Here is a 12,848-nt window from a genome sequence, read left to right as displayed (position 1 = left end):
GGGTGGGGATGCTAGGGGAAGATAGGGAAACTTGCTTGTTCTGGAACTGAGGCGGCCCCGGGAGAAATGGAAGGGGTGGGGGGCAAAAAGGTCCGTGGGGGACTCACCCAACACCCCCCAGATGTTCCAGTCGTTCCTTGATTTTGGGGAGGGGGTGGGAGTGAAGAAAGATGAAAAAGGAAAAAGCTCACCATATAACCCTCACCCATTCTCACTTTCAATTCCTCCTATACTGCTAAGGAATAGCCTTTTGAGAGGGTGTTAACTGGGAGATCGTGTTTTTTGTAGGTAGGGAGGAGGGAGAAGTGAGGGTGGAACTAATTTTCTCCTAATACTTAGGAGTTGTGACTCACTGGAACAGGAATAACAGCCTTAACCTTGCTTTTCCTGCCACCTTCCTTTCCCCTCCAACTTATACACATTTGGAGAACCCTAGGTTCGTGTATATGTTTTTTTAAAGGCCACTCTTAAAAGTTCACTATGTCTCAAACAAAGTCTGCAACTGTATTGCCCACCGTTACTACTAAATATTCTTTGACGTTTTTTATAGCTGTTTGCTACCCATTGCTTTGACGTCTTTAGAAAGTCCAGGAAAGGCAAGTTGGCCTATAGTTTAATAAAAACAGTTTTAAAGCTTCAGGTAGCTTTTTGTTTTGATCCACAACATTATGCTTATATATTCCAGGGTAAACAAACCAAAATAATTACATCTTTTTGGAAACTTAAGTCAAGTTTGCCATTTAGAGAGATTGAAGATTAATCTATGTGGGGATTAGCTATTTTAGTTCCTAATATTTTGATTATATACATACTTGGTTTCAGTCTTACTACTGTTTGCTTCAAGAGTATTTGTTAATTTTAAATACTAAGACTCGTTTTTTCAAGAATTAGTAATGTTAAGATAAACATTTTAACCTGTTTAAATTTTAATTAAAAAGTTGTTTCTATAATTCATTTCATAATGGGGTTGTTTTAAAAGGCTGTTGTTTAAAACAGTATTTTGGTGAGGATTACTTATTTTGGAACATCAACATGTGTATAAGAGTTGGCTGTCTGTGAAATATGATGGGTCAAGGGTCCTTAACTAAGGTTAGGGTTATAGGTGCATCAGTAGATTTAAGGAGGAGTGTGAACTTGATTGAGAAAAAAAATTACATCTTGCAATTGAATTAGCCTACTTTGTAATCCTACCTAAAAACATTATTCTTAGAAGAGGGACATAGGCTTCTTCAGATAGCTAAAAAGATGCATGATACAGAAAAAGTTAAGAACTCCAGTAAGTATGAGTAAGCAGCAATAAATCTTAATGACTTTTGTTAACATTTGTCATAAGGATATTCCTTAACAAAATAGAACTCGAATTTAAAAATGTTAATTTATAATAAGTTCTTAGAAGTAAATAGGTTAGGGATAATTTAATGTTAATATCCATGCTATTCATTCTATATTGAACTGAATTTACTGTGGAATTTTACAAGTGTTCATAAGAAATTTGGGTATTGATTTTAGAAGTCAGAAGAAATAGCAAGTGAAACATTACTAGAAGGTACTAGACATGTGGTATTGTGGTTAAAGGAAATGGTCTTGATGGTTTCTAAAAGAGGAAGTGAGAGTAGCATTAAAAGTGATTTGGCTAATAGAAATTCTTAGTGTACTGTAAACATTTTTACATTGTAAACTCAGACTTTGTAATGTTTTCTATCACAGACTAAACATTAGGGAACTAAATTATGGATGTTTTAAGTGCCTATATTACATTACAAATTTTATAACTCATTACTTAACTAAGAAGTACTATTACATTTACTGTTAAAACTTATTGAAATGATAAAATTCAGAATATATAAGATCTGAAAATTTGTTTTTGTTATGTATTTTGATTTATGACAAAATGAAAGTTATAGTTTTATTTTTATTTGTTTTTATTTCATTGTTTTTTGTACAAAATTATTGCTTTAGATTATGCAGTGATTGCATTTTGCTTTGCTGTTATTGATTAATATTGTTATGTGAATGCTAGTGTATCATGTGGAATTTTAGTCTTTTTGTCCATAGAATTATTTATAATTCTCTGCCAGCAAGTGGTTGAAATAGTAAAAATCCTTCCAAAATATGAAGAAAATAATTTGCTCACCAGTTATTTGACTTTTTTGGTCTTACAGTTTATACTCATCAAATAAGATTTGCATTGTAGATTTGCAAACAAATTGCTACAGTATAACTTGAAGTCTGTTCTGGAATATAATTTTAGCAACGCTACAAAATTAGAAAAATAGTATCTGTAGTAAGATAGACTTTCTTTACAAATTGTCCCAGACACTAAAAGTATGCTTCTCACAACGTTAATAATGGATGAAATTTGATTTCTAAAGAAAATTTCATCATTTTGAAATGTGAGAAAACTCTTCCCCTGAAGTCCTAATGTGCTTCATCTTGTTGTGGAAATGTGACCCCTGGCACTTGGGAAACTGTTCCAGTAGCACATAAACTCTGGCAGGTCCTACTTAACTAAGCTAAGACCTATTACATACAGACCTATCATTGTGCTGACTATATGTCTAGTTATCTGATTAAGTTCATCACCAGAGAGATGGCAGCTGGATATTGACTTTTTTTTTTATAGCTACTGCAACTTGTCAAGGCAAATAAAAGTTGTAATTTGCTTTGGTGGAAGGAATGAAAGTACACTGATGAAATCATGTATTATTTAAATGTTGTATTAAGTGTAAGGAAACCAGAAGGAAGCACACACACAAAAGTACTAGCCTTTTGAAAACGGAAAATATATATAATTTAACATTTTAAGTCATTCTTTCATGTATTAAAAGGAAATACAATTATCTATAATGTCCCTTCTAACTCTCAAATTCCATTATTCTCATCTCACTTCATTCTTAAGGTTAAACCTCAGTTTAATGTAACTGGCATGTTTTCTTATTGCCAACCACTTTTCCTCTTCTATAAAATGACCACAATGACCTGCCCTGCTTTCTTCATAGAGTTTCTGTGAGGATCAGATAAGATAGGTATGTGAAAGAATAAGACTAGAAAGTGGACCATCATTTTATTAGTGTAGGAAACTCCCATGTGAGGAAACTTCTACAAAAGTAGGCCGGCCCCTTTCTGCAACTTAGTCTTATGAAGTTTCCTAGAGCACTGAGAAGTTAAGTAAACTTACTTGCTCAGGATGTGTGTGTCAGAGGAGGAATTTGAACCCAAGTTTTACCAGCCAGCTTTATGTCCACTATATCTGAGTGCCTCTACTATATATGAAATCACTTTAAATATTATGGAACACTTTATAAATATAAGGCAGTCATTTTGTTTAGGAGTTTCAAGTTTAAAGCAGCTGGTGATGCCTAGAAAGTGTTGAAATTACACCTGTTTCTTCCAGAGCTCTGTCTCTTAAGAAAGAAATCAGTAAACCCTCCAAACCAGCTAAAATGACTTTACCTTTTATTTTCCTTCTATTTTACTATACCATTGTTATTGTGATCATTGCAATACTCCTAGTGCCAAAGAAGGCTGAACATATGTGTGTATGTATATATATATGTGTGTGTGTGTGTGTGTATGCATGTATGTATGTATATATTAGCTAAACATCTATGTATTTTACCTTAATTTGTTCATTTGTTGCTTTAGCTATATTATGGAGTAGTGGGAAAGGATTAAAATCTAAGCATTAGTGTTCTTGAGGTCTCCTTTACTATGGGCCAATCATTATCATTTGTTATTTTTCCCTCCTATTCATCTGCAATCTGTCAAAAAAAGTAATGTTTGGCCCCTGTTTTTGAGTACTGTGCTTCCCTACAGAAAAAAAAAATGAAGAATGGCAGCAAAGTAAAAGATTTCTTCATTCCTTATTTAGTATAGAAAAAAAAAGATAGGTTGTGAAGGAATATTACAAAGCAGACCTTATTCTTCCTTTGCTACTTTTTTCTTCTTTTGGGGGGTGGGGGAGGGCAGAAGAGAGGATTGAGAGAAATGAATGGAGATGTTTGTAGAGGAGGTATAGTTTTTTTATCTCTCAGCAGCAAGACTTTTGTTAAGACTGCACTGGTTCTGCCATATATGTGCCTGTCTCCACTACTGGGAAAATGCTGTGCACAGGTAGAATGTTTACATGAGAATTTCTTGAAGATTGATTTAATTACCTTAGATTTGAAACCTAAAATATATTTCATTCAACAAATCATCTTGTTAAAGAAATTCATAACTAATTTTTAAAAAATCATTTTCTTTTAAAAAATGGTGGGGGTTTTTTCTATTTATACTCGGATGGCTTAGACCAAGTAAAGAGAAAAAGTAGCTATGATACAGAGTGACTAATTCTTTTTAAAAACATATATTTATCTATATATATATATCTATATATATACAGCTTATTGATTTATGAAATGTTTCCTAACTACACATAAAATTTTTTAACATTAGAACTTCTAAATTCTCTCCTGCCCCTCCCCCTGCATCGAGAAGACAAGCAATATGTCAGTTATATATGTGAAGTCATACAAAACATTTCTATATTAGCCCATGTTAGAATACACACAAACAAGAAAAATAAAGTTTAAAAACTAAGCTTCAATTTGCATTCTAGATTTTAATTCATCGGTTTTCTTTCTGGAGATGAATAGCATTTTCCATCAAGGGTCCTTTGGAATTGTCTTCATCAGAGTAGCTACATTTTTCACAGTTGATCATCCTTACAATGTTGCTATTCACACCTGAGTATGAGCAACTGCTTTGACTTGCCCTAGTCTCCATTTTATTCCTACATCATTTCTTGCATCCATTACCTCTCTGCTCGTTTAGTTTCCATCCTAATTCAAGTTCTCATCACCTCTTCCCTAGATTATTTCAACATCCTAACTGATCTACTTGCCTCAAGTCTTCTCCCTTACAATTCAATACACACAGATGGCAAAGTGATTTTCCTAAGGGACTGGGCTGATCATGATGTCCTTTTCATACAAAACTCTTATGGCTCCCTGTAACCTTTAGGATCCAATATAAACTCTGTGGCATTTAACAGTGCCTTTCCTAACCTGTCACCTGTCAAGCTTTATTCTGTATTATTCATTCTCATGCATACTACATAGTGCAGCTAAACTCCATTTGGGGGATTGGCTCTCGCCATTCTCTTCTCAAGAGAATGTACTGCCTCATCACTTGTGCCTTATAATCCCTAGTTTTTTTCAAGACCCAGCTGCCAGTGCTTTCCCTTTCCTCCCAAGTTATCTTGTATCTCTTTTACATGTGTATCTATCATCTCTCTATGTAGTGCAGGAACTGTTATTCTTTTGTCTTTGTATCCCCCAGGGCCTAGTTGTCTGACACAAATAAGGCACATAATCCTAATTTATTGAATTTTGGCTATCACAGCCCAGCTGTTTCTTATTATTCTTTGTAATTCTTTTCCATGTCCTCCTGTAAATGATCCTAATGCACCTGATGTGCTGAGGGCCTTTTTCTAGATTTCTTGACATTTAGTGGTTACTACTGGACCACACAATCTAGCCGTTATTCTTTGTTCTTATTATAGTATTGGTTTCCTCCTTTTCTGTTCATACATTTCTCTGATAATATCTTTATATGACTACTCCTGTACCATTTATTCTTCATTGGAATACATTGTATTTTCCTCACAACTTCCATTGCTCTCTGGGTGACCCATACCTTTAATTCTTTGGAGATTGGCCTTCCAGAATTTATATCTAGCTGTACAGCTTTGCAAGAAGAACATTGATATCTAAAGGATACACCTTTGTTACAGAGAGATGCTTGGGGCTATTAAAAACACCACAAAATTTTCCCAAAGATAATATAGTTACTTGCCTCCTTTTCATTTTATTATTCGTTCTTAGGGTTTGACCAAAATATGCATACTTGTGGACCAGTTCTGTGAGTTGTTCATCTAACTGCATATAGTAGTCTGGACCTATGTCCTTCCATTGTCATCCTGGTTTGTAATGTTGATTTCATCTGTCAGTTACTAAGTCTTGTAATATCTTTATAACATCTCTTAAATACATTGTTTTCTGTTCTCTTCTCACACAACTACCATTTTAGGCTTTTATCATCTGGGCTGTTGCAATAGCCTTCTGATTGATTTTCCTGCCCCAAGCCTTGCTTCACTGTAATCTACCCTCCACATAGCTGCTAAATAACTTTCTTAAAGGTCCCTTTCATCTTCCTACTAAATAAATTCCAGTATCTCCCTAATACCTCTAAGATCAAATATGGACCTCCCCCCCTCCCAGTTGTTTGGCATTTGAATCTATCACTTACATTACATTACAACCTGTCACTTTCCTACCTTTACAGTCTAATTATATTCTTCTATCTTCCACATATTCTACAATTCAGCCATACTGACCTACTTGCTATTGCTTGCACTCCATCTCTTAACTCTACCTTTGCACTAGCCCTTTCCCATGCCTGGCATGCTCTCTTTCCCAAACTTTGAATCTCAGAATCCCTGAGTTCTTTAAGTCTTATCTCAAGTGCTAAAGTCTTTCATGTCTTTTGCATCTATTAACACCATCCCCTCTAAAGTTACCTTCCATTTTCAAGTATCTGGACTCAGTTTCTTGAGCCAACATGTTTTTTGCTACCCTTCTTAATGTCTACCTTTGCTATGTATTAAAGTAAAAATTCTTTATTTCTTCATCTACATGAGATGATTTCATATAAACTGCAATTATTATTGCAGCAATCATTTTGCAAGTGCTTATCATGAACGCTGCAATTTCAGATGATCACATATCCCATGAAGTCACATTTCTTGTTGCCTTTGAAGAAATGATAAAAACCATTTCTGCCAACTCTTTTGTTTGCCAAAGACATTACATTTATTTTCAGCTTCCATTTGCTGTCTAGTTTTATTTATAGCAAGTGGATCAAAATTAAAATGATTTAATTCCTGTAGAAGTATGATCACCAAATGAGGAACTCCTGTTTAGAAGCATTAATTTTAGCTAGTATAATATAATATTCATCTAAAATTTGCATGATTATTAGAACCTCCTTTTAGGCCTCTCTTCTGCCAGTCTGGCACTATCAGTGCAGAAGTGAAAGAGGAGCTTGAGGGCCATTTTGTATTTTTCTTTTTCGTGAGTTTCCATGGCCAGAGGATTCATTACTAGGTGTCCAATCTACTGGTGATAAGCCCCTCAGTGCTTAGCTAGACTGGTCTTCTGAAAGTAAACTGAATCTGATAGTTGCCAGGACTACTTTTTTTGAAACCTTTCCAGCATGGGGTAGAACCTGCCACAGCTTGTTCTCTATTGGCGTAGTTTTCAAGAACCTACAGCCACCTCTAGACCACAACGAACATGTATAATTTCATTGTTTAAAATTATGGCTAGTTTGGTATTTTGTATAATTGTAGTTCTCGGTTAACTGTGAATTAATGATTAGTACAGAGGCAGTTAATGAGGAAGTATGGTTTAATTTATAGAATTAGAGCAGTTAATATACTTAAATTTGCTTCTTTTCTGAACCTTTTAAAAAATAGAATAATAGAAAACCACTTTCTCTATTTTAGGTTGTCTAAAAAACCCCCAAAACACAAGGATGTAAAAAAAAAAAAAAGAATTTATAATGTTGAAGGTACTTGAGCCTACTGACAGATAATTTACCCAGGTATTTTGTACAGTATTTTCATTATCTGGATCTAATTAAAATGTGATGTTCCCCTCCTCCCCCACTGCCTTCTTTTGCAACCTCGATAACAATCACAGTAAATACAATTCCAACCAACACTTCTTTTTAATTCTTTATTAGAAATAAGGAATGCCTTATGGGGAGCAGGGATATGATGGGAAATGGAGGTAATTTCAGAACTAAAGATAGCAATTTAAAATATTTTTAAAATTGATACCTCCCCTTACACTTTTTATCTGCATAACAAATCTTTATCATGAACCAGAGTAAGTTAAAAATTAACCAGAAATTCCTATATATTATTGGAAGTGGTTATTTTTAGGGACAAGTGGAAACCCTTTTCTAGAATGGCCATTATTTGTGCTAGTAGGACTAAGGATAGCTAAATTTTATCAACTCAGCAATATTGATGTGTAACATATTTATCAATATACCTACCCTTTTCTTTAAAAATAATTGAGATTTTTTATTTTTCTTTATTTTCCCTATTTTTTAGAGACTAGGTTTCCCTGTCTTGCCAGGACTGGAAGCATAGCAGTCACTAGGGCCTAATGTACTAGTAATGGGGAGGGGGAGAGAGCTTTTACTTGTTCCACTTCTGACCTGTGATGGATTGCTCCTTCTTAAGTAGTTTAGTGGCTAACTAGTCTGCACGGCTCACCATATTGGCACCGGACTTAAACACAGACACCCAATTAGCTTAGCCCACTGCAGGTCAGAATTCCCAAACTCAAGTGATCTATTAGCCTCAGCCTCCCCAGTAGTAGAGATTGATTAAAGGGGGTAACCACCATATCCAGAGAGAGAAGGGAGAAATAGAGGGAAAGAGAGAGAGAATAAAAACATCTTTGTCTCTAAGAGCAAATCTGGGTAATATTTGAACTTTGTTTTCAAAATTGGTTTCTTAGTGCCTTGCTATTTTAAGGCTTCTAGGTTTCAAAATGGAAGGGACTATAGAGTACTTCAAATCCAAGGCCCCATTCTACTGATGAAGAACCACAGAAGGCATAGGGAGATTAAATCAGTTGCCAAGGTCACAGAGGTATTAAGTTTCTGAAGTAGGATTTGAAGCTGAGTCTTTCTGGTATCAAGTCCTGGTCCCTCAAAGAAACATTTTAATTATTTTCAGTCCATATATAATTAAGACCAATGAGTGAAATTTCTGTTTTACAGAATTCTCTGTGGTATCAGGAAGAAAAGTGAATCAGAGCTTTTTAGATGTACACATCCAAAGAAGTATCCATTAATTTTGTAGGAATAATTTTTCCCATTTACCACTGATTTTTTTTTTTAATAATTTGTGTAGTGTCTGGATAGAGAGCCTATTTATCATATTTCAATGGACAAGAGCAAGTATTAATAATAGAAGCTTCTGTTTAGTCTTGGAGATTTCATAAAATGAGAACTAGCAAGAGGATTTTAAAATTTATATAAACTTATTCAGTTCTTGAAAATGTATTCATTTTAAACTAATAAATCTTTCCTTTTTTACTTAGTGTAGTTTTTCTGAGTATAATTGTGCTTTAAAAACCTGCAAAATTTTTAAAAATTGGGTTTATAATTGGGATCAAGCAGTACCAAATTAACATAATGTGTTCACTGAAAAAAAAACTTTAGAGAAGAAATGGATATAAAGAAAAATTATTATTTCGAACCTGTAGAAAATGTATATATTCTATTTAAGGAAAACAAAAAAAGAAAATACAAGTTTTTTAACTTTTGCTAATTTTCCTAGTTCTAGAATTTATTTCATTATGTGGTAGATCTGCGATTCTGAGGGTTTGTATGCTCACTCTACAGATGCAAATCATAGCTGTGTTATGTTTAATGAAAACTTTTTGAAAATTGTTGAGACCAAAACATGCCATCATTTAGTCCCTTTTCTGATGGTGAGCTTTTCCAAACTTAATCAAACAGTTCTTCATCTAAGATCCAAACTTAAAGCTTATACAGTTGAATGCCTAATTTACCTGAGTTTGGGCTATACAGTGTAATAAACTTAAGGAACCCAGACATCTTAGCATCATGATGAGTCTTCAGGATAGAATTTCAGTGGAGGACTTCAGTTACTGAGTTATTTATAAAATTGCCACCTACTTGGAATATGTTTTGTCCTTAATTTTGAAATGGAATATTTCATATTTTTGTATTTTAAATCAAATTCTGAAAATATTCAGTAGAAATATAGTATAAAATTATATATCAAAGATGATGATACCAAGTTTTATTAAGTAATCATGCCAATAATATATAGAAATTTCTGGTTAATTTTTAACTTACTCTGGTTCGTGATAAGGATTTGTTAGGCAGACAAATAGTGTACGAGGTGGTATTTATTTTAAAAATACTCTAAGTTGGTATCTTTTGTTTTGAAATTACCTCCATTTTCCACCACATTCCTGTTCCCCATGAGGCATTCCTTATTGATTTTTTAAAAATTTAATTAATTAATTTACTTTTAGTTTATAGCATTCGGTTCCATAAGCTTTTGAGTCCCAAATTTTCTCCCCATCCCTTTCCCCCCCTCCCCTCTATGTCAGTATACAGTCCAATATAGGTTCTACAAATACCTTCACATTAAACTTAGGTTGTAAAGAAGGATTATAACTAATGGAATGAACAAGAAAGGAATGAAACAAAACAACAAAGAGAGAGAGCAAGTAGTATGCTTCAATCTGTATTCAGACACTAGTTCTTTCTCTGGATGTGGATAGCCTTTTCCATCATGAATCCTTTGGAGTTGTCTTATAACCGTGCATTGCTGAGATGAGCCCAGTCTATCAAAGTCAGTTATCACTGATATGATATGTCTCTAATTATGTACAATATGGCTCTGCTCCTCTCACTCAGCCTCAGTTTATATGTCTCTAGGTTATTACGAAGTCCATCTGCTCCTAATTTCTTATAGCACAATAGCATTCTATTACATTCATATACCACAACTTGTTTAGCTATTCCCCAATTGGTGGGGAATAGCTAAATAGAAATCCCTTGATTTCTAATTCTTTTCCACCTCAAAAAGAGTTGCTATAAATATTTTTGTACATACAGGTCCTTTTCCCACTTGTATATCTCTTTGGGATACAGCCCTAGAAATGGTATTGCTGGGTCAAAGGCTATACACATTTTTATAGCCCTTTGGCTATAGTTCCAATTTGCTCTCCAGAATGGTTGGATAAGTTCACAACTCCACCAGCAATGCATTAGTGTTCCAATTTTCCAACATCTTCTCCAGCATTTATCATTTTCCTATTTTGCCGTGTTAGCCAATCTGAGAGGTGTGATGCGGTATCTCAGAGTTGTTTTGATTTGCATTTCTCTAATCAGTAGTGATTTAGAGCACTGGCATTCCTTTTTTCTAATGAAGAATTAAAAAGAGGAAAAAACCAAATAATCAAAATATCAAAAAAAGTCTGTCCTTAAAAGAGTTTTTTCATATCTGTTCTTTGAGACCCACCTTAATTGTTATAATTTCACAACATTTAAGTGGTTTTTGTTCTTTCCATTTATATTGAAATAGTCATTATGTATATTGTTTTACATGTCCTGCTTCATATGACTTTAGTTCATATGAGTTATTCATGTTGAGAGTTTCTTTCATCGAGTAATATTTCATTACAATGATGTGCCACAATTTGTTTAGTCCCCAGTTTATTTCTAGTTCTTTGCTACCATAAAAAAGTACAGCAATAAATATTTTGGTGTAAATGAGGCCTTTATTTTTGTCATTAACCATCTTGGGGTAGATGCCTAGTAGCAGAATTTCTGGAGCAAAGGGTATAGATATCTTAGTCACTCTTTTTACAGAATTCCAAATTGCTTATTAGTGTGTCCATATTTCCATGACCCCTTCCTCCAACATTGACTCCTTCAAGGAACAGTATTTAAAATTTTGAAAATAGTAAATTTTTAAAGTACTTGAATTGCTATGCTGATTCTTACTAATGTACTCATTTGCTATGCTCTGGTAGTTAAGTGCTGAACTTGGAATCAGGAAAGCTTGGGTTCACATTCTACATTTGGCACTTAATAGCTATATTTGGAGGGTCAAGTCACTTGAACTAAAATTTCCTTGTCTGTGAAATGGAGTTAATTACTTGAAATACCTACTTTACAAGTATAATATTTATAAAACACTTTTTAAACCTTTAAGCAAGATATAATATCACTTTTTTAACCTGATTTCCTCATCTGTGAAATGGTGGTAATAATAGCACGTACTTTCCAGGGTAGTTGAGAGAATCAGATGAGTTAAAGTGCTTTGCAAAGTGAAGATATCACAGTGAGAGTCAAGAAGACTCAAGTTCAAATTTGGCATCTGAGCTTACTATATATGATCCTGGACAATTCACTTAAACTGTACCTCAATTTCCCCATCTATAAAATGGGAATAATAATAATAATAATAATTACCTCCCAGGTTTGTTGTAAGGGTAAAGTGAGATAATATTTGTAAATTTCTTTACAAACTTTAAAGTGATATGAAAATGCTAGCATTATTAAAAAGCAGGTTGAGGTATACCTGTCCTCAGCAACACATTATAGGTTTTTAAAAAGAATTATTATGCATAAAATTGCAAGAAAACTATCTTTTTAAAAAACAAAATTAGTTCAGATGAACTTTCCTTTTTATTTTGTGTTAGTGAGTTGCTTTGTGGGTATTTAAAAATTATTCTGCATATGATTGCAAGAAAGTTACATTTATTTTAAAAAATGTAATTCAGATGAACTTTCTTTTTTTTTTAGCTTAATAAGTTGGATTTCTTTTTAGGGAGTGTGGATTGCCTATGATTTTCTTGGTGTAGGAAACTTCCATTTGAAAACTTTATTTATCAAAGCCCTTTGACAACTGCTTTGCTAATTGGTGTGAGAATTTTTTTGCCTGTGGGAATGGAGAAGTTAAATGATTTATCTAAAGTCATATTTCCAGTACCGGTTACATAATAAATTGGGACAAGGTTTCCTGTTTCTGAGGCTGACTCCCTCTGTCCACCGTTCTGTGCTGCCACTCTTCATAATATATTAAAAATAGTCATAACCAAGAGTTATAAGTATATCATGTAGCCTTTGTAGTGAGATTTTGCAGAAAATAAATATGAATATTTCAAATTTCACAGTTTACTCTAAATGGTACTATCTATCTATCTATCTATCTATCTATCTATCTATCTATCTATCTA

General features: G+C 33.7%; 1 protein-coding gene and 1 long non-coding RNA gene across 6 annotated transcripts in view; one reads left to right on the top strand and one right to left on the bottom strand.

Moving 5' to 3' along the window:
- The window catches only part of LOC138146572 (uncharacterized), a 14,713-nt gene extending 12,545 nt beyond the window's left edge, over positions 1–2,168 (bottom strand). For both annotated transcript variants that reach the window (XR_011164527.1, XR_011164528.1), the window contains exon 1: positions 192–2,168. This is a non-coding gene — a long non-coding RNA (uncharacterized lncRNA). The remainder of the gene's footprint in view (positions 1–191) is intronic.
- Positions 1–12,848, top strand: part of NCKAP1 (NCK associated protein 1) — a 123,665-nt gene that overhangs the window by 730 nt on the left and 110,087 nt on the right. The gene's annotated exons all lie outside the window — the stretch shown is intronic.

This window comes from Petaurus breviceps, unplaced genomic scaffold (genome assembly GCF_028583685.1).
Source record: "Petaurus breviceps papuanus isolate PSGF00001 unplaced genomic scaffold, PetGlider_PUasm1.0 90763, whole genome shotgun sequence".
In the NCBI taxonomy this organism is placed as follows: Eukaryota; Metazoa; Chordata; class Mammalia; order Diprotodontia; family Petauridae; genus Petaurus; species Petaurus breviceps.
Note: the sequence above shows the minus strand (reverse complement) of the source record. Positions and strands in the feature narration are given on the sequence as shown.